Source organism: Triplophysa dalaica, chromosome 1, assembly GCF_015846415.1.
Source record: "Triplophysa dalaica isolate WHDGS20190420 chromosome 1, ASM1584641v1, whole genome shotgun sequence".
Classification (NCBI taxonomy): Eukaryota; Metazoa; Chordata; class Actinopteri; order Cypriniformes; family Nemacheilidae; genus Triplophysa; species Triplophysa dalaica.
In genome coordinates this window covers 29,100,411-29,126,807 of record NC_079542.1, presented here as the reverse complement: position 1 = coordinate 29,126,807, position 26,397 = coordinate 29,100,411, and the positions used below count along the sequence as shown (strand labels likewise).

Here is a 26,397-nt window from a genome sequence, read left to right as displayed (position 1 = left end):
TTCAGTAAACAAAAGTGAAATAAAATCCCTCACCTTGATAGTAAAACAAATGCTTGTTTGCGGGTGTTGAGTGTGCGCGCACACGTGCGTGAGTGTATACGAACATGTTTGAAAATACTGTCCATATAGCGTGTGTATGCTCTCAATCTCTTTCCTCTAGCGACATCCATCGGATTAGAAAATCAAACGCATGCGCTCATTCTTTTTCAAATGCATGTGCGTCTTGTGGGCTGTGCCTTCAATACTTCCACTTCGCAAATTTAGTCATTTATGAGGTAAGAAATTTCAGGGCATGCGTTTCCGCGCGGTTCTCGATACCTTTCAAGCGCGTTACTAAATGATGATGATCATCATGATCAGATTTGTTGCATTTTATTTTATGATTTCAGATAGACACGTTGTTTCTTTATTTCATTGTGTTTTGACAAGGCTTTAGTTGAGTTCTTTGTCTACGATAGTAAAAAAATACTTTGTACCGCATGGTGAAAGTTGTGCTTGCGAAGACAGCGCGAGGTGCGCGCGAGGAGCATCACTGCGCGTGAACGTGATGAACAAAGATGATCATTTAATGATATCAAATCACATCATCAAGGATCGGCTCATCATATCAAACACATTATCCCCCAGTGCTGCCGAACGGACCAAATGATGATTATCCCAGAACGCGTGCCGACAGCTCTTGCGTCTGATTTCACCAGCCTGATGGACTGACAGGTGAAGAATTAAAAACGGAGAAGGTAAAGTTGATCATCCATAAAGAGTCTTTTCCGGGGAAGAAAGTATCACAGATTGGTAAAGCCATTTGCATCAATATAATTGATTTTTGTGTGTGGAAAACTGCCTAAGAAATTAGATATATGCATTCTTCTGTGCTTAAAATGGTTTTAATATTCCGTCGACTTAAATCACAGTAATACCAGTACAGTATCACTGTACTGCACCATGCTCCGCGGAACTTAAGGGACAGACAGACATAATTCCAATACACTAAGGTCTTATACTGACCATTACTGTTGCCTGTCAGTGTCTATTGACCCAGTTTGCACAGTGATTATCTTTTCATATTGTACGTCTTTTTCTTATTGTTATGCAAAACATGTAAACCAAAATAGCCTGATGCATTACAAAATATGTTTAACAAAACATTGTTTTTGATCAACTTGGTTTGGTAAATTTGATTCGATTCGGTACACAACATCGTTCTTGCATGCAAGGCCAATGAAAGTATGTTCAAATAACCTAACCATTATTGCTGGTGTCCTGTGTGGTGATTTGAAACTGATACAGTGATATATAGTAGGGTGGTCTTCACTTGCTTTGACCAATGATCTCTGAAAGTATTCCAGTTTGCTGTTAAATAAAATGCTTGGGAGAGAGTCATACCATTGTTCCAATTGTCTTGAAAAATATATTCTTATTGGTTTGTGAAGAGTTGTTTTAGTAGCCTACTATACAGTAAAGGTTTTAAGTCTGTTGGTGCTTAGACAGAAAAAACACAGCGGCTCTGAACATCTTTGGCTGCGGGGGTGGCAACGAAAAGTGTGGTGGAGAGTCTCATGAGGGAACACACACACATTCGCAAGCAGTTTGTTCACACTTGCTGTGGCTTTCTTTCACAGCACATTGACTCACTGATAAAACTCATCTTCTATTTTTCCAGTGCCATAATGACCATTCTATAAGATTGATGTCATTTGTACTATGATGTCATAATTTTTCACTGTGGGCAGTATATGGCCAATATATATCTATCTATCTTTCACCATTTAAATGCAGTAATTTGTTTCAGTAAGTTTAAATTCATCAATCCAACAAATGTGTTAAACAAGGCTGTTAAGAACAATAAACAATATCTGATCTGCTAGGTTCATATTATATACAGAAGCATATGCTGTACAGTAGTGACCAAGGCTCTTAAACTTGAAAAAATAAATACTGCAAAGAACCACAAAATCAAAACTATTTCAATGTGATGTGGATAGTACGATTTATAGTGAAATTGGATCAAAATTTTGAGTTTCTCATTCAGAGGTTTCATGTGCCAACAGAGGTAACCAGCCCCCTTGTGTTTTTAGATATACCATAAACACCTGCAATTTAATTAGCACACAGCCTGAGTGTATTCACAGTCACCAGTTCCCCTGGTTTAGGACTATTTCAAACTGTATCCAACTGTTTTTGCGCTTGTGGAGGGCTCTTAAACAGCTATCCATGGTGATGTTATATTAGTCATTCATTCTCTCACAAACATGCACACAAACGCACACGCACACAAATACAAATAAACTAAGCCAAACTTTCTATTTCTGTGGAACTGCTCTCCACTGCTGAAGTGATGCATTATTTGATTTTTTATTATTGCTTAGGGAGATATAGAGAAACTGTAGGTAATAGGTAATAACTCTAACAGAAGCAACATATTTGCTTTTTCAGAGTAATTTATACTGTATCTAGCTGTGGCTCCTTGCACTGCAGTAAGAGGTAGGGTGGAGCAGGGTAGAATGTAATGCATTTTGGTTGTAGCTCAATCCCTCGAAACATATTTAAGCTTGATTATTCAGATCTTACACAAGCAACATACACGTCATGGCCACAAATGAACAAATCAAGTGTGATTCTACAACCTACCGTTCTTGTACAATCACAGCAAAGGTGACAGAAGTGCAAATGTCACAACTTACCCCATGTTCATTGTAACTAGCAGAGGGATAGTTGTAACCAGTGCTTTTTAATTTGTAAATTCCGAGATGCCCGAACAAGGGGGCAGATCCGGCAAGTTAGTGGGGCGGGGAGAAGTAACGGAATGTGCAATGTCTGATGGGGTTTTTAAAGAATTTTGACCCAAGCTTTTTTTTTATAAGAGGGAAGCGTATTCATGCGAACATCATGTAAGTGTCAGAACTGAAAACACCCTTGTTACTGAGATTACATCTGTTATTGACACCAGGCCCAGCGAATGCCAGGTTCTGAAATGCACCTATCTATGACATTAATATGTTGAACACCGCCTCCACAAAAAGAATATCAACGATGACTTCTCTAGCCCCACCCACTGGTTCGCTCATGACAATTCTTAAATAACACAAGTGGCGCGGAACCAGATAGATCGAGCAAGCATAAACAAACATGCTGTTAAAGATAGCATAATATTGTGCCATCCCTGTTTGTGAAAGAATAAAGTCGCTGCATAACCGATTCCGATATTAGGAATGCGGGGTAAAGGTTTATTTTTAAAGATGTTCCAGCTCATGTGGTGAAAACGTGGAGGGTTTGTTCAATTAATTTCTCAGAAGATTCCTTTGTGAACAAGGCAGAGATCGTCACTGGATTTGTAGAGGGACTAAAATTAAAAAGCAGTGCCGACAAGATTTGATCCGATAGGAATGGCGCAGCAATCTTTTGTGAGTAAAACATTTTTGTACTATGCGTCACTATTGCTTTGTTAGAGATCGCTTGATGTGCCCTGAGCACTATTCGCACAAGATTATTATTACCTGGGGACCTCTAGTCATTTGTATTAATTGCAGAGGTTGTCTTTGATCTTAAGCCTGTGCGAATCGGGATCTCTGTGATTTGGCGGGCTCATATATACGTTTTCAAGGTTTTATCCACTGTCCGTTTGCGAATAATGGAGGCAGTTTTGAAGTGTTTTTGTATTATTTCGGGTAGGCCTATTTTGTGATATCCATAAGTTACCGAGAGACTCCCATTTGTTTATTTCTCATAGAAACTATCGTAGCATTTGAGAACTCCGATCGTGGTGATATTTAGTCCGGTTCGGGATCACTGGTCTCAAATGCTGACAGGTACGGTCATATATCATTAAGACCAATACAACTATAGGCTATACAAACTATATGCAAAGCCTTGCAATCACATCCCGGAAATAAGTCAGTAAATTTAAGTAAAATCATCCCGTGCGAATGCGTCACATGAAATACTGATCTGGGGAGGTCATTTATAAATCACAGGAGGTCTCCAGATAATTCTAATGCCGTGCGAACACTGTCAATGGTGCTAATGTGTAACCTAATGTTACGTCTCAAACCAAATTCACAGAAGGCTTCAACTACGCCAATGGCTATCCAAGCATATCATTGGGTGTTTACTTATAAAGTCTTCAATGTGGCACGCCCATTAAAACCGAGCGTTTGTAGAGCTGGCCTCAAAACCCGGGTAGAAACTATTACTTCTTGACTTTGATGTTTTTGAATGTAAAAATCATGCGAACATCATATGTACACCTCATACAACAGTATAAGACAATAAACAAGCCCAGTTCATTACACTTTTAACTATTTAGATGTATTAATAATGCGCATTAAAAACCTAAATTGAATATGACATGCGAAGATAATCTCAGAATTATCAAAGAAATTTAAGGTGCTAGACGCAGATTTTTTCTTTTACATTTGGCTTAGTTCAAATGCGCATTAAGGTGATGGCAAGTTTATTGTCATTATGGTGATGTTGTGAATATCTGTGCATGTAAACCAATATAATAGCCCTCAAAATTTGTGTAGAATTCAGATCGTTTAACGTTTTAAAAAAAAATGAATTTCATCAGTTCTTCTGCGTCTCTTCACAGCATTTGTCCAACAACACAACTATCTCTCTCTGAAGTGTTCATCACGTCAAGGTCCCTTCAATATATAATTCAAAACATAGGAGGCAAATAAATATACAGGGAATATTTGACCATTAACAGAATGCAAAAGCACAATGTTCTGTTTCAGTGCAAGTGTGTACACGACGAAAAGTAGCTAACTTTTCAGTATCTAATAATGTACTCATAGTATTTGTTTCACCATAAATAATCACAGAGTTTTTTAAGTTGTTTCAGCCGTTATAAGTAACAGCTCAAGCGATTGCGCCGGTGACCATACGCGCACACACAACATTCCAGCATCTCTAACTTGACAGCCATACTTGCTTCTTAATGTAATATATGCACGCAACAAGTCAGCATGGACATTTTCCATTAACCTTGAGGAGTGGGATCTGCCAAATGAGGTGTCGGATTGGATTTCGGCCCAAATTAAGCCCTGGTTGTAACACTTGATAGAAAATTCTGTTTCAACACAAAAAAATATTATTCTACTACTATAAACTAAAGGTGGATATTGTTTTGTATGTCTTTCTATAACAGACCGATATCATCCAGCCATCCACCATATAACCATCCTTCTAATATACATAAATACATACTGTATGGATAGATTTATGAGAAAATGCTGCAAAATTATAACCAAAATCATAAGTCAATTACTCCTGCTAATATTTTATTTTGTCACAATTCCAGTCCATGTTTCCCTGTGGTTGTTACTTCCTGTCTGTGTCATGTGTTTTGTAGTCCTCTGTAGTTTTGTTTTGTGTTTTGTGTTTGGCGTTTGGCTTTTTTTGTGTTTGGGGTTTGGTGTTCAAATATACTGCACGTGGATCCACTTCTGTGCCTGGATTATTCATTTGTTACAGATTTAGATGATTGGAATTCTCATTGTTTTGTATACATTTTCACACATTGGGATTAATTGTAACACTGTGTTAGAACAAACCCCACTGTGTAATTTTTTTTCGAAGCCTGGTTAACAGTTGCTAGAACTGACTGACATGTTACAATATGGTGCTATGCCAATAAGGTGTACAACAAAACAGTGATAAAGATAATGTAAGGTTGGATCTTTGTGACTTACACACCTAAATAAGAAATTGAAAAACACAAATTATGAAGAAATTTACTTTCATGATGCCTAAACACATTTTGTCCAATATCTCTATGAAAACACAATAAAAAAAGAAAGAAAGCAAAACTCAGTTGACGCTGTGTAACTACTATTATTTTGACAAACACCATTGGAATAACACACTTATATTATTTTAACGAAAAAAATGATAAATTTCACCCTTGTACATGTTGTACCTAATAACAAGAATCATAGAAAAAAAGTTATATATTTCACTTGACATTTTTAAAATGACCAATTATACAATATTTCACTGTTAATGCTACACTATGCATATTAGTACGTTTTAACAATATTTAACATTAAATTTACATGCATTAAGGTATAATTTAATATATACTCAAAGGCCACTTCAGACACATTGTCCATTACTTAAAACCCACCCACATCCCCAACTCTCTTTCATCTGACTACAACTATTTGGTCATTTTAATTCCATTGTGTTATGCATCCTGAATTTTATTTATTTTCCCTTCTTCATAGGTATTGATTCTCTTTAGGTGGTTTCCTTGAAATATATACAGTATATATATTTTTATATTACAAATCAGTATGAAGGGATATACATCCCTGTAATATGAAAGTTATCTGCTTAAACAACTCATTTTCTGGTTTCTCATTCTGGTTATTTATTGCTTTATTCCTTTATTTAAGTCCGCATGGTCAGGTAAAGAGTTGGCCCAGAACAGTTTAATTCCGTTAACTGCTACAGATATTACTATTGTTTGAATATTTGAAGGTAGTGGTCCTGACAGATTTACATTGACATTTGCCCTGAAAATTGTCAAATGAAAATGGTCAGTCTTGACCTCATGGGAAATTGTTCCAGTTCATCCAGATTACATGATTCCTAAGCATGTGTCATGGTTCTGCCCATTTTGTCTTGCTTTTCTTGATCTAGTGGCAGAATCATGACAGAACCTCTTGTTTCATATGGAGAGAGGCATTTAGGCCCTTTTGGTGTTCCATACTATCTCCGGTCTTGTCTCTTTTCCCGGCCTCACGTTTCCTCATTAGTATTGTTAATGATTTCATGCCCCGCACCTGTTCCCCTCTTGATTTGGTTCCCTTTGTAATGTTTTCTGTCCTGGGCTGGTTCATTTTAAATTGTTTGATCCTTGTCACCTGTCTTGATTTGTATTGCTGTAGTTAGTTAGTTAGTTAGTTAGTCTAGTCTAGTCTAGTCTCCTCTAGTCTAGTTATTTGTAATTATGTCAAGTGTTACCTTTAGTCTTGTCTAGTGAAGTTAGTCCGTGTTCTTATTTATATCTCTGTTATGTTACCCCCTCGTGGGTTTTTGTTTTATTTTATTATTAAAATCTTATGTCTGCGCCTGGATTCTCTGTCCTTGTTCCCGGACCAATAATGACAGCATGTGCTTTTTTTAAACATTGTGCTTTTATCATAGGTTCTCTGGAAATGAGATCTGGGCTACCAGGCTGACATCATATTTCTTTATATTAGCCTTAAAAATAAAAATGTCAACATAATGTTCTCTGTTCATGACCCAATGCATGAAAACAAGTTTTATAGAATAGGCATTTTAGCCTATTTTAGTTACATTCCATGGTCCACATTTCTTATAAATTTTTTATTGCACTTCATAATGTGTCTCCTGTACTTTGCAATGATGCAATGTACTATGCAGCCATTTTAGACAGCATGAAATGCTAGGAAAGTTCTTGGCAGTATAACCACATCCCATAAATTGGGTATCCACTCGATTCTTATTGTGGTCCAAACATATTTCTTCCCTTTTTGATATGATAGAATTTCTTGTTCCAAATCAGGGCTGTCAAACGATTAATCCAACGCATCCAGAATAAATGTTTGTGTTTACATAATACTTGTGTACTGTGTATATTAATTTGAGTCTTATTCATGTTTATCTTGTAAAGTTCAGTGCAGATTGAATGAATCATTTAAGTAAGAAGAAGGTTTCGTATAAGAATACCAGGGTCTTGTTCTCAGATGAAAAGTGTGAGGACATACATGAAAAGTTTTTTTGTTTTTATTTTTACATTCATAGAGCTTTATCTATTCATTTCTTCAAAAAGTCATATTCATGATTTAGTCCCTCATCTCTGCTTTTGGTTATGTGTTTATTCTTTTTCTTCCACCTGTGACTTTAATCATTCTGTAATATCACTGAAAGGCCAGCGTTATATAGTGGACAGCTGGCATTAAGACCCCTGATTTAACACATCCCACTCATCTTTTCCGTCACTTTGGGCATTTTTAGACACAAGCGCAATCCGCCATGGCTGCGGTGTGTCATCATTCATCAGGAGTTTAAAAAGAATATGACACCATCACTGCGCAAATAATGAAAATATTATTCGGACAGATTTAGGTCTTAAGACTTGACCATAAAAAACAACATTTAATTTGACTCGATTCAGCTTTCAATAACTGATCAAATTTATTTTTAATTAGTGTTGCAGTTCACAGTACTGTTGTGTTGAGCTGATCTTTGCTAAATTTAATATGTTTTTTTTTTATTGAAATAATATTTAAATGTATCGCAAATGAGATTAGTTAGACAAAATAATGGTTGACTCAGCTAACACATAGGTCTTTCACAACATTTTCTTTTTTTCTGTTTTGAGAATGTTTATGGGGTAATTGAACAATACAACATGATTGTGAAAAAGTGGTTTAAAAACATAACCATTACCATTATATTAGTAATATGGTATAGTTAATTACATTAAATACTGCAGTCTGTACACTATTTGTCTGAAACTAACCATTGCGACTGAATAACTAACAAAATTATAAAATATGTAATATTAGCACGATATTGATAACCCTGGTTTTACTATCACAGTTATTTACAATAACTGATAATTTTTTAGCTGAACTGAGTCTTTCCATCTTTATCTTCCTTGCCTTGGGTCCAAAAATATTTGTTTTGTTTCTCAGACAAACCAAACTTTTTGGTGCTGTCGGATGAGATTTTATGGTGATATAGAGTCTTCTGATGGCTGTAGCCTCGTGCAGCGACACTTCCTTCTCACAATCTTCCCTACTGCCATCATAACAGGCCCAATTTCTTCCTGCTACTTTCTCTTATTCTCTGAGCTGCATTATTCTGACAGCTGGTGCTGCTCATTTTACAGCTGAAGATGCAACGTTCCTGTCCTCTGTAGGATTTCCTCTCTATTTCCTCACTTCCTTATTTCTCTGTCTTCCTCTCTCATGTCCCTTGAGATTCCTCCCAACATGCTTTGTTGCGACTTGTTTTTAATCTCCCACACACTTCTACTTGATGAACCTAGACCATATTTACATTTACATTTACATTTAGTCATTTGGCAGACGCTTTTATCCAAAGCGACTTACAGTGCACTTATTACAGGGACAATCCCCCTTGAGCAACGTGGAGTAAAGTGTCTTGCTCAAGGACACACTGGTGGTGGATGCTGGGATCGAACCAGCAACCTTTGATTTACCAGTTCAGTGGTTTAACCCACTAGACCACCATCTACATATCTTTCTCTGACTCTCCAACACGTCTTTCCTTGCTCTCTCTCTCTCTCTCTCTCTCTCTCTCTCTTTTGTGATATGTTGAGAGATGTCTAAAATCTAAAGTTGTCTGACAGACAGTCCTCAAGTCAATTCAGGCTCCGAGCACCTGACAGTGACCACCTGTACTCTGAACTGTGGCTCAAAACTCCTGTCTGTGTGTGGTTTTAGCCAACTGTTTTTATACCGCTTTGGACAAATGCAGTAGATCATTATAAATAAATAAGTTTGCAGTTTTAAAAAATGAGAATCTAATTTAAAACAAGCTGAAACCGTTTCCTTGTAAATGCAGATAATAATGTTTGTGTACAAGGTATAATCACAAATTATTAGTGAATGAGACCCCCAAAAAATACAGGGACACTTTTACTCTCATATTTATGTCAGAATGTTATTGCAAAATATCAAAACATTATCCAAAATGTTTTTCCTTCAAAACCATTGCCTCTCATGTACCTTACTGTAAAGCTGAGGCAACATACACAGTTTCTATCAATCTCATGTTAATCATGAGAACCTATAGAGAAGTATTGCATAGTCCATATCTCTGAAGAGTCTTTAGTTTTATCACGTTTATAAAAGACAGAGACTGCAGTATGATCATTTCCGAAAACAATCAAGCTCCTGGAGTCGTGCAGTGGGCGGAACTAAAGCATGCACACACAATACATCATTGCATTATCCCTGCATAACTGTTTATTCACTATACGTTTGTATTGTCTAAATTACTGTATGCATGTACGCACCGATTGCCAACAAAACACAGACATTTATGACCGGCATATTTTAGCGCCAGGACTGCTTCCTCTATCAGTTTCAAATGATCTGTAAATCCAGCGTTACATCCACTGTTTATATAACATTCATCACCCAAATGCAGTGAACTAGCAAACACACTTGTACAGCTGAACAAGGCACATTGATGGGTGGCTCTTCCTCTCACTCTCCTTTTCTGATTTATGTGTGCACTTCCGATTTCCAGGGAAAAATTGCCCATAAAAGGAATAACGACCTCTGTTTGGTCACAGTAATTTATCGTTTAAAAGAAAACGCTGCGAACTTTGTAAAAAAGCTGAGGCAGTATATTTTGCATATAAATACTATGCTATACATCCAACTGGTTTTTTGACACTTTGCTCATGTTTAGCATGAGAATCCAACACTTGTAACAGTGTAAATAAGTCGGGATGATGAAAGAATTTTGCACCCCCCCTTTAAATTATATTTGCAGCCATTGTATTTAACTTACCATTTTGCAATTGGTTGCATGTCTAATCATATTTTTTTCCGACCACATTTCTTAAAGAAAGTTGACTGACTTTTGGCCCTAAATAAATGCAGCTGGGTTTTATTTTATTTAAGAACAGTCGGAAATGTATTTGTGTACCTTGAGAGTATACATACTGTACAGGGACCACTGTACTGAACCTCACTAAAATGACAGTATAGACGATTATCTATACTGTGTAAAGTATTCAAAGCTTGAATTATAGAAAGAAGGCAAGAAAGCAATATTCAGAATAGCCCTATATTCGTTCTCTGTGCTCTCTAAAAGGCTTGTGAGATGGTGTGAGAGGATGGCATGATATGAAAATAAACAGATGGCAGATGATTAGGATAAAAAACGATTTTTCAGTAAAATTGGACTTTGATGAGATGTAGTGAGTAATACCTTAAATAGTATATTCTGTTTAATACACGCAATGCTCAAATATTGGATGGTGTTGTAAAGGGAAAAAAAATAGCATATTTATACTGTATATAAACTACATGACGTAGTTAATGTGTCAGGAATTATCTCAACAATGTCTTAAACTGATAAGTTAAGCCAAGAACAAAACATGAACCTAAGAATTAAATTTTTAATAGACCAACTATCAACTTACTCTTTCAGTATGTCAATCACAAAAACATGTGTTTCTATTTGTTTTGTCTCCCTAGGAAATGTCGATATTTCTATACAAAATTGTTTCCTGAGAGAGCAAGAGCAACCTCAGAGCGGAAACATATTCAGAAGCCATTAGAATCTAAATCTGCAAGAGATTTGTTTAGTGCTTATAAAAATTCAAAACCTCCGTGGTTCATAATAATGTTTCTCCTGAACCTAGACTCAAAAATAGCTTAAAGAAAAAAAAGTTCTTCAAGAGGAGAAGCTTCTTTCTTCTTCTCTCTTCCTGTGTTGATCCCTGTGCGTGGCTTAATTGCATAACTTTCTGTGTAGGCTGCACAGAATTTTATATAAGGAAACCTCTGCTACAAAAGGACATCACGCTCAATCCCTCTGATGTTACATGGTCAGGATTTGTGGTTTGGAGGTTACAACCCCATTGTATTGTATGATGAGTTTTGTGTGCTGATATCACTCGCTCTCTTCCAGTGGTTGTGTTTGAGGGTGGTAAAGTCGGGTGGGGCGGAAATGTGGTTTACATAATAAACACCTCTGATGTGTGTTAGAGGTCTTTAATGTACACACTGAATAAAACAATCAATACTGAAAACTTCTAGTAGATTGTGTTATATTTGGCTAAACAATGCAATAATTTTACCCAGCAAAAAATGCAAACAATTTACCCAGGCCAAACAAGGTTTAAACTTTTCCTTAAGAAGTTGTGTGCTTTAATGTAGCAGTTATTGAACTTATGCTTTTGAAGCTGGGTCTCTGTCGGTTGATATGTAAATGTGGAAATGTAGACTAAAATAAGTCAGTCAAACATATACTTAGTATTAAAACACCCCAGTAGGTTATTAAATGTCTTTTATGGTAAAATATGTAAGAAAACCATTTTTTTTGCTTGCATAGTGGACAAAAGTCCATATTAGCACAAAAATTTAATGGCAAATTAATAATTTTACATTTAATAGGTTTTTGAGTGTCTCAGAATTAACATCATGTGTCAAACTGATTTTGCTATTTTATTTGAAAATGCAAAATAAAATTGGCAACCCGTCATTTTTTTATTTAAACTAAACAAAAATAAATTATTGAATAACTACCGGAAAAAATAGGTAAAAGCAAAAAGAAGTATCCTTATATAATCACTATATAAGCTTGTAATAATATTTGTAGTGCCTATGACAGATCAGACACGCAATAACTAGATATATTTCTTAAATGTTTCTACACAGCCCAACAGTATATTAAATTATCCAACCTTACAAATTTAAAACACAATAATGCACCAATAATGTTAATGAACAACATCATGTTTAATATTAAAACACTGAAATGGTCCGTTTTGGTGAATTACATACTTTATTTAACTGAAGCTTAAATGATTATTTAAAATTTTCATGCCGTAACAGGCGCACAATGAATCTCGGGATACATGAGGGTGTGAAGGATGCATTCGTTCTATCCTTAAAAAATCCACGAAAATAAGGTCGCATTTTGGGGCTGCATTTGAAGCAACCTTTGATTTGAGACTGCCTTACCAGCCTTCAGTCGCGCTGCCATGATGTAATTTGTCTTAAAATGCAGCCTTCAAAGGACACAGCCTTTGTGTTTATTCAAGGTCAGGTCTTACGTTCACGTTCTGTGGTTTCCGTAAGGACTTTTGACCCCTGTTTCCAGATTCTTGGTTTTTGTGGATTACCTTTTGTTTGATGTGGTTGAGATGAGTTTAGAGTGTTGTGTTATAATAAATATGTGTCTATGGAATATCTTCAAGTCTCTGGTCTGTGGCTCACCATAACAGAAGACTTTACCACTAACATGAACTCTTATTTCGCCGACAATCCAGAGGACTGCCTGCTGAAAATGAGGAAAGGTCGGCTTATAGAGAGCTACATGGAGAATTTCTCCAGCGAGTACTTGATAACACAAGTCCTCCAAGGGACTGGCTCAGAATTCCGCATCGGGGTGGCTGATGGGGACCGGAGCGATGGTCATCCAACACTGGTCATAAGCAGACCAAACCTCACTCCTCCACCATCCAGCTCTCCATCAAGTCCCGCCGCCGTGAGGAACGGTCGCGGCAGGTCGCGGCTCTGCCAGGTTTCGTGGTCTTTTCACTCCCGGGCTACCTGCATTCCAGCTTCTGGTTGCTGCGATGCCACTGACCCCGGGCTTCACGACCTTTCAACTCCCCAGCTTCCTGAGTCTACCTGCATCTCTGCCTCTGGTCCCCACGATGCCTCTGCTCCCGAGCTTCCTCCAGAGGTTCAGCTACTCCTTGAGTTCGACCCATTCTACATGGGAGAGACCTAATAGACTTTAAAGGGAACCTATTATCGGGACTTTACCCGAGTTCACGACGGCCGCTCCAGAGTTCACGGAGCCGGAGACTCCAGATTCCCCCTGGACCCCACGGTGGCCGCTGATGTGCAAGCTAGCGCCAACTGTCACAATCGCTTACCTGGACTTTACCCAAATAATTTTTTGGGGGGCACTGTAGGGATGAGATGGCCGTCCCCAATTCCCCCAAAACATGGCCAGGAGGACCGCCTACTGCAAGCACCTGCCCTTATTGGAAGGCAATACAAGACGCCTCTGGTTTGCTTTACGCAGGGATCTTGATGGGGTGTAGGAGTGCAAGAGGGTGTGAAAGTAAGCCGGTACAGATCCAGTGATAGTCCTGTAGGCAAGCATTAGTGACTTGAATCTGATACGGGCTTCAACCGGTAGCTAGTGGAGGGAGATGAAAGGGGGTCTCACATGAGCTCTTTTGGGCTTTTGCAAGATGAGGCATGCTTTTGCGTTCAGAACCAGCTGCAGTGGTTTTATAGCCTTTGCAGGAAGACCAGTAAGGAGAGCACTGCAATAGTCCAACCTTGAGATCACCAGGGCCTGACCAAGGAGTTGTGCAGCATGCTCAGTGAGATAGGGTCTAACCATTCTAATGTTGAATAAGGCAAACCGACATGACTGTGTTGTGTTTGCGATGTGGTCATTGAAGGACAGCTGTTCATCACATATCACTCCGAGGTTCCTGGCTGTTTTGGAAGTAGTGATTGTGGTATTGCCAAGATGTATGTATATTTAGATCAAGGTGTCGTCAGCATAACAATGATAGGAGAAGCCATGTGCCTGTATGATGGGTCCCAAGGATGTTGTGTAGATGGAAAAATCAGCGGTCTAAGCACCGATCCCTAAGGGACCCCAGTGATCATGTGGTGAGCAGTGGACAGCGAGCCCCTCGATGACACCCTGAAGGATCTTCCGGAGAGGTAGGATTTGAACCAGCAGAGGAGAGCCTGAGATTCCTAGCGATGACAGGATTGCTAACAGTATCTGGTGATTGACTGTGTCAAACGCTGCAGATAGGTCTAGCAGAATCAGGACCAAGGATTTGGATTCCGCCTTGGCTAGCCGCAGTTTTTCTGAGACCGATAGCAGTGCAGTCTCAGTGTTGTGGATTTTTTTGAAGCCAGACTGCTTGTCATCCAGTAGTTTGTTCTGGCATAGGTAGGAAGACACCTAGTTGAAAGCTGCCCTTCTGAGTGTTTTTTAAATATATGGGAGGAGAGAGACAGGTTTGCAACTGTCGGAAGTAGAGGGGTCCAATGCGGGTTTCTTCAGTAGAAGAAGCTGAATGCTCCACAAGCGCAACCGTGCCACTCTTTCACTCATTAACACGCAAAACAAGCAGATTACAAATACATCGCGTAAATCATGTGCCCCTAGATATGTCGAGCAATGGTCGAGCAAACTTCGGCCAGCAGCAGCCTCTAATTCACCATTTAACACCCGAATACACAGAGATAAAACAACGCAAGTATCGATAACAGTATTGTCATGAAGCTTATTGATTCTCTCTTATCAACCCAATTATGTACCAGTCCATAAAAGTACCGGTTCTCGGTACCCATACCTAGTCCTTACTGCCACGGAACACTAGAGCATGCTGAATGGAGGGTGATATATGACAGCAGTAGCAGAGTTTTTATAAATTAAATGATCTTCTGTTTTCTCCTCACATAAAGCCATGGCATGACATACAATTTATATGTGATCCAGCAAAAAATGTGACATCGTTACAGTTTAAAAGAAACACAGTCTCTTCCTTTCTCTCTTGCTTTTTTCTGTTTGGCTCACTTGCTCTTCTTTTTGTAGGGGTTCTATCGGTTTAGTCCCCACTACCTTATAAAAACCATTTCGCATAAAACCTTTTCGATCTTTTAAGAATGGACTAGAAGAAGCCTTCAGCCAGCCCCTTAAGTTTGTGCCAGGCTATTGCTCATCTTCTGCATCATACTGGTTTTCTCTGACCTAGGGATTCTTATATTGACCATTTAAACGTTAACCGAAATTTTGACTGATTAATACTATTAAAAGGTATGTTTATTTTTTAAGTCAAATATTATTCATAATATTTTGTTAAATAATAGTCATTTAATAATACAATTTTAAATATGTTAACTTAGTTTTGCATTTTACTAATATTTTGTTGAAATATGTTCCAAATCTATGTGGATGAGAGCCTGTGCAAAAATCCCATCTGTATCTGTATGTGGATGGTGTGTATATATATATACATATATATATATATATATTATGTCAATGTCACATTTATTTATATAGCACTATTTAATTAATTAATTAGACTAATTAAACAGATTAAACAGATTTAAAAGAAAACATTGTTTATTATACTGAGTAATATCATATTGAAATGTATTCTGACTTAAAAAAACAAATACTTTAAAACCTTAAGATGTACAGTACACAAGTGTTACTGTAGACGTATTTTCCTTACCTTCCTAAGCTTATCTATACAAAGGATAAAGCATAGAAACAATTTTGTACCGTAATGTAAACATCGATTAGGGATGGGTGATCTGAAGGTGTGATGAACTGGGCTTGTTTATTGTTTTATACTGTTGTATGAGGTCTATTTATGACGTTTGCATGATTTTTACATTCAAAAACATCAAAATCAATAAGTAATAGGATATTTTTTACACAGGTTTGGAGGCCAGCTCTGCAAACGCTCAGTTTTAATGGGTGTGCATCATTGATGAATTTATAAGTAAACGCCCACTGCTTTTATTGGATAGCAGTTTGTGTAGTTGGAGCCTTCTGTGAATTTGGTTTGAGACGTAACGTTAGGTTACACATAAGCACCATTCACAGTTTTCGCACGGCATTAGTATTATCTGGAAAATTCCTGTGATTTATAAATGACCTCCCCAGATCAGTATTTCTTGTGACACATTCGCACGGATGATTTTACTAAGATTTACTGACTTATTTCCCGGATGTGATGGCAAGGCTTTGTGTATAGTATGTATAGCCTACAGTTGTATTGATCCAAATCACAGAGATCACGATTTGCACTGGCTTGAGATCGCAGACAACCTCTGCAATTACTACAAATGACTAGAGGTCCCCAGGTAATACTAATCTCGTGTGAATAGTGCTCAGGGCACATCAGGTGAATTCTAACAAAGCAATAGTGACGCATAGTAAAACAATGTTTTACTAACAAAAGAATGCTGCGGCATTTCTATCGGATCCAATATTGACGGGACAGCACTGCTTTTTCATTTTAGTCTCTCCACAAATCCAGTGTGGATTTGTGCCTTGTTCAAGAAGGAATCCTCTGAGAAATTAAACAAACAAACGCTCCATGTTTTTCCCTCATGAGGTGGAACGTCTTTAAAAATAAACTTTAACCACGCATCCCTAATATTGGAATCCGAAGAAAGGTTATGCAGCGACTGTATTCTTTCATAACCAGGGAAGGCACAATATTTATCGATCCTTAACGGCATGTTTGTTTATTGGTTGCTCGCTCTATCTGGTTCCGTGACACTTGTGTTACTTCAGAATTGTCATGCGCGAACAAGTGGGTGGGGCTAGAGAAGTCGTCATTGATATTCTTTCTGTGTAGGCGGTGTTCAACCTATCAATGTCATCATAGATAGGTGCATTCTAGAACCTGGCGTTCACTGGGCCTGGTGTCAATAAGAGATGTAATCTCATTAACAAGGGCATTTTCAGTTCTGACACTTACATGATGTTCGCGTGAATACAATTTCCTCTTATATGACAAAGCTTGGGTTAAAATGTGATTCTAAGTCATGCCTCCTTTAAATTGCAATCGATCTTGAAGGCTACCTCAATCCACTTTTCAACGGAATTGCGAGGATAATGATCTTGTCTGTCTTCTAAAGCCAGAGGTGTGTTCGACATCATTAAGCGCTGCACAGACCTTTTGGCGTCTGGCAATGAAACACCGCAAGAGCTCTGTATGCTTTCGAATCACTCGCGCCATTCTGTGAGGGCTCAAGCGTGCGATATAGTTTTGCAAGTGCATTAGACAGAGCGGCTTGTTTGTGTGAACTGTGTTTCTCCGTCTACTTGTTTGTGTGTATCCTTAATTGGTGGTGTACCGCAAATTTACTCGTTTCCCGGCTGCTTTGAGTTCATATAACCTACAGTATATCTGTAGCCCAATGATTTCCGTGATGCAGAATCTTACTATTCAAAACTGTAGACTAAAAGAGTAGTTATAGTTGCTTTTGTAATATTTATAAAGTCATATTAAATGACAAAGTTGGTTTGGATAAACCTAGATCTTTCATGACTGACGTGGCTAGCAAATGCACAAGCATTGAATCATAGTTATCTACAAGTCTTCCTTGACACACTTAGACATCAACACTCATCATACAAACCTCATTTATGGTGACAATTAACAAAAACTTAAGATAATTAGATCTATTGCAATGCATGCTGGGAATCATGGATGAGTTTTGTACTATGATGTCACCCAGCATGCATTGCAGCACAAAGTATGCTTATGTGGTTTTTCACCTTTGTTGACGTTCATAGACCAATTAGTCATGTCTTTGTGTGTTTTTATTTGACCTTGCTCATCAACGATGTAGAAAAGATGTCTATTGGACTTGTTTTTGTTTGCAGGGGAGACACAATAACACAAATTTATCTAGAATTTTTACTGCAGTTTTCTTTAGGCCTAGTAAATACTAGAGTATAGGATACTAAAGTATTTTTATGTGGAAAAATACATTACTATTGAAAAGTAAAAAATGGAAAACACAGAAGTAAACTAAAAATTAAATGGACCTAATTGATCAATTTGTATATAACATTAATGTCCTTTTGTTGTTAACCAGTCTATTTATGTGATGATCTGCATTTGTGTTCTTTAAAGATGGTAACAGACATTTTATACTTGTGCTACCTGTACAACTGTTTGGCCTGTGCTACAACACTTTAAACCTCTGTAGCACCAGTGCTATGTGCAATAAAAAAATTATGTACAACCCCTTATTTCAAATATTACCCATGCAAATCAGTTAAATTTTAATTACATATACTAGGTAGCAAAGTAAACATTTACATGCCATCTACATTTAGTCATTTAGCAGACGCTTTTATCCAAAGCGACTTACAGGTGGGGTAGGCAATGGAAGCAACTGGGACAGCATAAGTACAACAAAAGCATAAGTGCAATCAAAAAAGAAGACTGGTCTCATATAACCTAACACAGTATACAGAGCTAAGTTAGAGGTTTTTTTTTTTTTTAATATAGAGTAGAGAAGAAATCGAAGTCAGAACTGATCAGTCAGATGTTGACGGAAGAGATGTGTTTTCAGACATTTCTTAAAGATGGCTACAGAATCTGCAGATCTTGTAGCAGCTGGCAGATCATTCCACATAGGTGGAACCGATCCGGAGAAGGTACGTGAGAGAGAATTTTACCTTTTTGGGATGGCACCACAAGACGTCGTTCGTTTGAAGAGCGTAGGGATCTGGGGGGTACATATGTCTGCATTAGCGAGTGAATGTAAGGGGGTGCCGAACCAGTGGTGGTCTTGTAGGCCAGGAGCAGAGTCTTGAATTTGATGCGAGCGACTATAGGGAGCCAATGTAGCTTAATTAATAGAGGAGTGACATGTGCTTTCTTCGGTTCATTAAAGATAACTCTTGCTGCGGCATTCTGGATCATCTGCAGAGGTTTGGTTGTGCAAGCTGGAAGTCCACCCAGTAGTGCATTGCAGTAGTCCAGTCTGGACAGGACCAGAGCCTGTATTAGGACTTGCGTAGCATGCTCTGATAGGAAGGGTCTAATTTTCCGAATATTGTAGAGGATGAATCTACAGGACCGGGCGGTGCTGGCAACTTGATCTGTGAAGTTTAGCTGATCATCGATCACCACATCAGAAACCAGGTTTCTTGCCTTTCTGGAAGATGCGATTGTTGATGAGCCCAGTTGAATGGAGAGGTTGTGATGAGTCTTTGTTTGGCCGGGATTACAAGCAGTTCTGTTTTTGTAAGGTTCAGCTGCAGGTGATGGCCATTCATCCAGAGCGAGATGTCGGCTAGGCAAGATGAGATGCAATTTGCACTCAATTAGAGTTAGTAGATTTTATTCTATGTTTTTACCTAAAATTACCTAATTTTAGGTAAAAATTAGTACCTAAATTTATCAGATATGAGTCTTGACACACTAAAACAAATTAGATAAAGTCTACCTAATATTTCTCAATAATATTTACTTATAGAAAATTTTGTTAAGCTGTTTATTATGAATGACAAATATTGAATAATTGAACACTAAATATGACTCATTCAGAGAAGATTGAATTGACCTATAAATCAGATTCTACAATGAAATGATAAAATAAATTTACCACTACATTTACCATGTAGAAACTTGAGCTCTAGATTACACTTATAGATCAACATTAATGATACACACCTCAACAATGGTGACAATCATCAAATTAATCATCACATGGACAAGAAAGTTTATTTTTTTTTAAACCGATTCCACATTGCACAAGGTGCAAACAACCTTAGTCTTGTCGATGTTTCTATTGGGAAGCTTCTTAAAAATTAATATTCCCTGAAGCAAATCCGGCGGCTTCATAGCTGCATCCATGTTAGCACGTCACGTTTGATGCGGTAATTTCACAGTAACGTTATGTTGTGTTCAGACCAAACGCGAATGGCATGTCAAGCGCGAGTGATTTAAATGTAATGCAAAGAGCCAATAGACCTACTTGCTGCGCGAATCGCGCGAATGAAGCCCTGGTTATGAGATGATGAGGCGGCTTCTGCTTCCGCGAATGACGCGAATCACGCGAGTTAAAAAATCTCGTTCTCGCCCCGTACAGTGCAGTTAAGCTGGTATACATCCGCGCTAAAATATCAAGGTGAAAGTCATCTATGCTTGCGTAGTATAGACCCAGCTCCCAACCCAACTTTGAGAATAGATTAACGGCGACATTTTTTTTATCGCGCGATAAAAGTCTCACTGCGTTAACGGCGTTAACGGCGTTAACGGCCCACCACTAGATTTTAAAACAATACAACAAATATGATTTTCCTTGTCATATTTTTACCAATCATCTTTACATTGTAGTTCTAGAATTATCAGGCCTATATGCATAACAGTAGTCAAGTTATATTCAAACTTAAACTCATATAAGAAGTCTATATACACAGTGCACAATCATTTTAATGAAAATAACAGGCACAACACAGAGGGGCAGTGAATCTTTTCATGTAAACAGGCTTAACATTAGCTTCAGTGATATCAGCACCTGCCGGATGATGGTCCACGTGAGATACATCATCAGTTACTGACAGTTCGTTCAGCTGATCACTGCCGTCTGTGAAGAGTCTGTTGCGTTTAAAGTTCGACTTGTCATTTTCTGTTCGCGTGTTTTGAGCTTTTATTGTTATATGTATTAGTTTTAGACTTTGTAGTGGTGCGCTTACATGATCACCTTTAATAACAGATAGTGAGAGAGTGATCGCGAGCACTTAAGGGAAACGCGGGAGCTGGCTATTTCGCCTTTTATTTTGGCCAGTTTTTATTTTTCGGTTGCCAAAATTTTGGTGCATATCTTATACACACCAAGGTTTGTTTCAATATACAAAAGTGTCGTGAAGATACTGCCACATGACCCTGTAAACGAGAAACGTTAGACCAATCAAAAATCTTTAAATATCATTTTTTCAGTACTGTCTCCAGATGTTATATACCACAATTCTACAAATCTGATAAATCAAGGAATCAAATTAGTTCGCTTTCATGGTTTTAGACCAAACTTTCAAAGTTATAAGCAAAAATAGCCATTCCTCTGGACCCTTAGGTGGCGCTGTGCCCAAACTGTGGATGTTTCCTTAGGTCATGACTGTGATGACATTCAAGTCAAAACACGAAAGTTTGGGAAATACACGCTACATATGAACACTTACATTTTTGCATTTGGCAGACGTTTTATCCTTCATTGCAATGTATTATATATTTGTTTCTGACTATGTGCAATCCCCTGGGATCGAACCCATGACCTTGGCATTACTAATACATTAATGCATGCATTTTATAATTAAGACTTTGAATTCTAATGTCAATTCCACTATTGTATACATTACATACCATTTGATTCAGTTACATCTGAAGTAACTGTAATTAAATTACAGAAAAAAATAAGATTAATTCATTACTTTACTTTGTAAGTGAAAAGTAATTTAATTCCAGTTACTAATTACTTAGTAACTAGTTACACCCAACACAGCACATTTCACAACTTTCCTATGTACGGTTCTATGGGCTGCCATGGACTTCTATGGCAGAAGAAGAAAGAGAAAAATAAATGGCAGAATAATAATAAGAACTTTAACAGATACAATTGGTGACTCTCTTGACTCCTAACTGGTAATAAGTATATAAACATCTGGAAAAGTTAATATGCAAAATTGATGAAAACGCTGATAAAGTACATTACATTTCTTGTGTTCAAGTATTTTATTCTGGTATGTGATAAAACTTTTAATATTTATATCATTAACTGGACGTTCAAAACACTGACATTTTTCATATATAGGCAGCTGATACAATAGTTGCATTGAACTGTTTGAAACAGTAATGAAAATTTTGACATTTGTTTCTTCATTTAATATTTTGAATACATGGAGCTCTGAAAAGCCACTAGGAAATGTACTGAGAGGAATAATTTACATCCAGACGATTGTTAATGCAACATAAACCTGTAGTTTATTCTGCATTAAATGTAGAATACAAAAGTAAGTGTTGAATGTGAATGGGCCTCAGATCATTATATGGAGGAAAATCTACACTATGTTCATTCTTCAGAATTTTGTATTGCACATATAGAAAGTCTTCAGTTTATAACTTCATTAGGATGAGTTATTTTAACATAAGTGTAATATTTGGTTTAACTAACTTTTTAAGAAAACACATCTTTTACCTACTTACTGCATAAAAAAGCACAGCAGTATAATTACTTCAATGACATCCCTGGCCTTTCATCATTATGATGCATCTACAATGCAGTCAGCTGCTAAATCAATCTGAAATAAGAACTGTAGAGGAAGGGATGGGGGTGTGGGCTTTAGATAAAAATAACATGAAGTGCCGTGATTGCAAATAAGAGCTTTCTGACAAAAAGGGCAAGAGAAAGACAAATTAAAACATCCTCCGTTTTTGCCACCAGTTCCTTGCCTTTTACAGCACAGTCTGTGTTGTGTGTGTGTTATGGGTAAGTAGGTGTCTGTGCCTGAGTGGGACTGCCTGGTAGGACGTGTAGGCTTCTGTTGCCATGACAACCATCTGCTGTTATGCATAAGCATCCTCTTGGGCTGCCCACACAGTGTCATCACAGCGAGATATTGAAAGAAACCGTTTGAAGAAGTGACTGCTGTGCCACTCATTGTGTGTGTATGTGTGTCGTACTGTTTGTATGCTGAGCCCGGTTCTGCACACTTTTTGCGGAATGGATTCAAACATGGTAAGTTTGTTGAAGGGTCATGAAAACTAACTTATAGTGGCTGGCTTATACATTGGGTTTAAAAAAAGAACCACTGTGGCATGGTTATGGATTGGGAGTCCAACTCACCGACTGTTTGGAGTTTATACACTTCCCGAGCTATAATCTCCACCTAGTCTTCTCACTACAGCAGGACTTTTCAATCATGGTTGAGGAATGCAACTTTACTGCAGAGTATAGTTCCAACCAAATGCACCTAATAACAAAAAAATCACACATCACAAAAATCAAATGCGTAACAGTAACAAGCAGGTGTCTTTGGCTACATGAAGTTTATAACACTACAGGCTCCTTTTAATTTACTCACCCTCAAGTTTTTCCAAACGTGCATAAATATCTTTGTTCTGAAGAACAGAGAGAAAGATATTTGGAAATAGATTAGCAACTGACATTTCTGGGACACCATTGACTTCCATAGTAGAATTTCTTTAAATCATTTTGTTGTTGTTCTGTTGAGCACAAATTTTTTTTTTTTGAAGAATTTAGGAAAGCAAAATGTTTTAGGGCACCTTTGCCTACCATTTAAAATTTTCCCACTATGGTAGTGATTTGACACTGGGAGGCAATATAACAATAAGTGCTTATACCAAGATACTAGTTTTCACTAAGCTGAGACACAAGAGAGAGAAGTCAACATTTACCAGTCAAGTATTCACGGAAAATATATGTTTTAAGTTGTTTTTTGAATGTTGAGAGAGATGGGGTTGACCGGACTGCATTTGGATTACTACCAGTAAGGAGTAGTGAATGAGAATGAGCAGGAACTTGGTTTAGTACCCTTTTGTGAGGGTATAACCAGGTGCCGTTCATTCACTGATCACAAGGTTCTAGATGAGGTGTAAGAGTGTAGGAGGGTGTGAAAGTATGAAGGCGCAGAGTCATTGATGGTCCTGTATGCAAGCATCAGTAATTTAAACCTGAGCCAGGCTTAAAATGGTAGCCAGTAAAGAGAGATGAACAAGCTCTTAATACACTGAAAATTTCATAGAAGAACCTTTTTTCCGTAAAGAACCTGTAACATCTGAATGACTTTTCTATTTCACAAAAGGTTTTTGTGTCGAAAAAAGGTTCTTCAGATTATAAAAAGGTAAGAAAGATATTGACTGAATGTTTTTTTGTGGAACCAAAAACGGTTCTTCTATGGCATCGCTATGAAAAACCTTTTAAGCACCTTTATCTTTAAGAGTGTAATAGGCTAAAATATAACAGGCTTTCTTTGTTCTTCAGAATAAGGTGTCATTTATCATTGTTCTATTATCAAATTCATATCTATTATTGTCACATAGTGATTTAGTGTTCTTTAAACCGGATGGAGTTGGAAGTGTGCCACTTTTTGTTGGAAGCTGAAAGCATTAGCCTATCTAATTATTCAGGATATATAGACTGTTTCAACTTAACAACATAAACAAGCATTACTAAGCATGCGCACTTTTGTGACCTGACTGAACTTTCGGTACACATTCACAGACAATAGAGTGCCTGTAGATTTGTTATCACAATAATCAAAAGAAACCGATTATAAGCGTTAGTTGGCTAAATTTGTCTCTCCAATATTTTGAATTTAGACTGCGATAGCAAGTTCAAACATTAGATATCAATTTACCCTGCTGTAGGATCTTGGCCGGATCAAAGGTGACCATTTGTCGTCGTAAAATTCTACGACCTCTCTGTAGGGGTCTAACCGGTACCAGCAAGTCTGATCCAACTGCTCTCTCTTAAGCATCCATCATTTGGTCAGGATAGTTTTTAACACCTCCCTTGGACTTCAAAGAAGTCCCAACGGGGAGGATGGGGTGCTTCTCCAAAGATGGACCATTTGCTCTAAAAGGAATGTGGCCTAGGTTTCATCTCCTCTGGAAATTGTCTATCTTTTCTCCTTATCCACAAAAGAATTTTCTAAATGGATATACCTCTATATCTCCACATTGTATGTTTGTCCCCATGTTATTCTGCCTCGACTTTAACCTCAAAAGCATATGTGTTTAGTTGTATTCTGTTTATATTTTCATTCTTGTACAAACTTCAGGTCAATGTACTTATAATCCTGGCATGTTTTATATCTAAATGTTTCTTTTTTCATTCCTTGAAAGATGATGTATAGCACAGTAAGGTGTTTCCTACCATACTCATTTTATGTAATTCTAAGAGTTTTACAGCACCAAACTCCTAAGTAATCCTAAATACAAATGAGCTAATTGGCGAAACAAAGGGATTTGACTTCGCTCCAAAATCAGCTCATCACATTGGATGTGGAGGGGCGTGGAACCCCCCAGGCTTTAAAACACCCGTGAACGGAGCTATCGATGCTCAGCACTTCCGTGTGTTCGCGCGTTCCAGTTCAAGAACACCTCCTGAGACCTGTCTCTCTCTTCGGAGACAGTTTTTCCTTTCGGCAGAATTACTTCGGCTAACATCGTCAGCCAATCCCAGCTCTAAGAAAGAAGTAGACGGACTCACCCGCTTGCTTTGAAACCATCAGGACTTTGAGAACACTTTTCCACGGGCACAAAACTTTGTCCAAGCACACTCAAAAGGAAACCAATGCAAGTATCAACTATTTCCTAAATAGGTGCGTTTAAGCTGTAACCCCTTTTAACTAAGGAGACGGTCCTCGATGGTTCATGCAGATGTGAATAGCTGTTTGTAATACTGCCAATCTTTGCTTTGTCTATTTCTTCCATTTCTTTACTGCTTTTACGTTTCATGTTTGTTTGTTATTTCTTAGTTAGTTGGTTTGTTTTCCCTTTAGTGTGGTCAATAAACCTGGATTTGTCTGCACGCTCGAATTGTTGCTGTGTTTCTTTATCACATATTAACATCACTTAAACTGCTTGATTTCGTTATAATTTCTGGAGCGGTACTGTACTACATACAGTAAGAGTGTTTTGTTTCCAGGGCCAGGAAAGTAATATTTCTTAGATTTGATATACGATCTGCGGATCACTCGCTGGACGAGTGAATTTAGTTTGTCGCTATTATCAGGTCTGCCGAATCCAATAAAGTGTATAAACAGGTATAGTTAATCATCATTAATTATACGTCTTTTACTGTTATCAAACTCATAGTTTTCCCCGAAATACACTACACTGCGGTTTGTTTAAATGCGACCGGACTACAGGACCCATTTATCAAATAGATCTTTTATTAATATGAACATACAACAAAATTCAATAAATCATATATTTATTACAATTATTAATATATTAATATTAAAATATTAGTGAAACAAGTGAAACCTCATGTCAGGTCCCGGTTCTGATCGCCTGCTTGTCTTGTTTCGTGGTGTATGTGTTTGGAGACTGTCGAGTACATGGGGGTTGTTTTGACAGCTCTCCATGTGCTCAGACTCTGTGTG

At 37.7% G+C, this 26,397-nt stretch overlaps 1 protein-coding gene across 1 annotated transcript in view; it reads left to right on the top strand.

Moving 5' to 3' along the window:
- The first annotated feature begins 292 nt into the window (after nt 1–292).
- rin1b (Ras and Rab interactor 1b) overlaps nt 293–26,397 on the top strand; it is a 65,597-nt gene continuing 39,492 nt past the window's right edge. The window contains exon 1 of the mRNA XM_056733017.1: nt 293–737. The gene's annotated coding sequence lies outside the window, so the exon portion shown is untranslated. The remainder of the gene's footprint in view (nt 738–26,397) is intronic.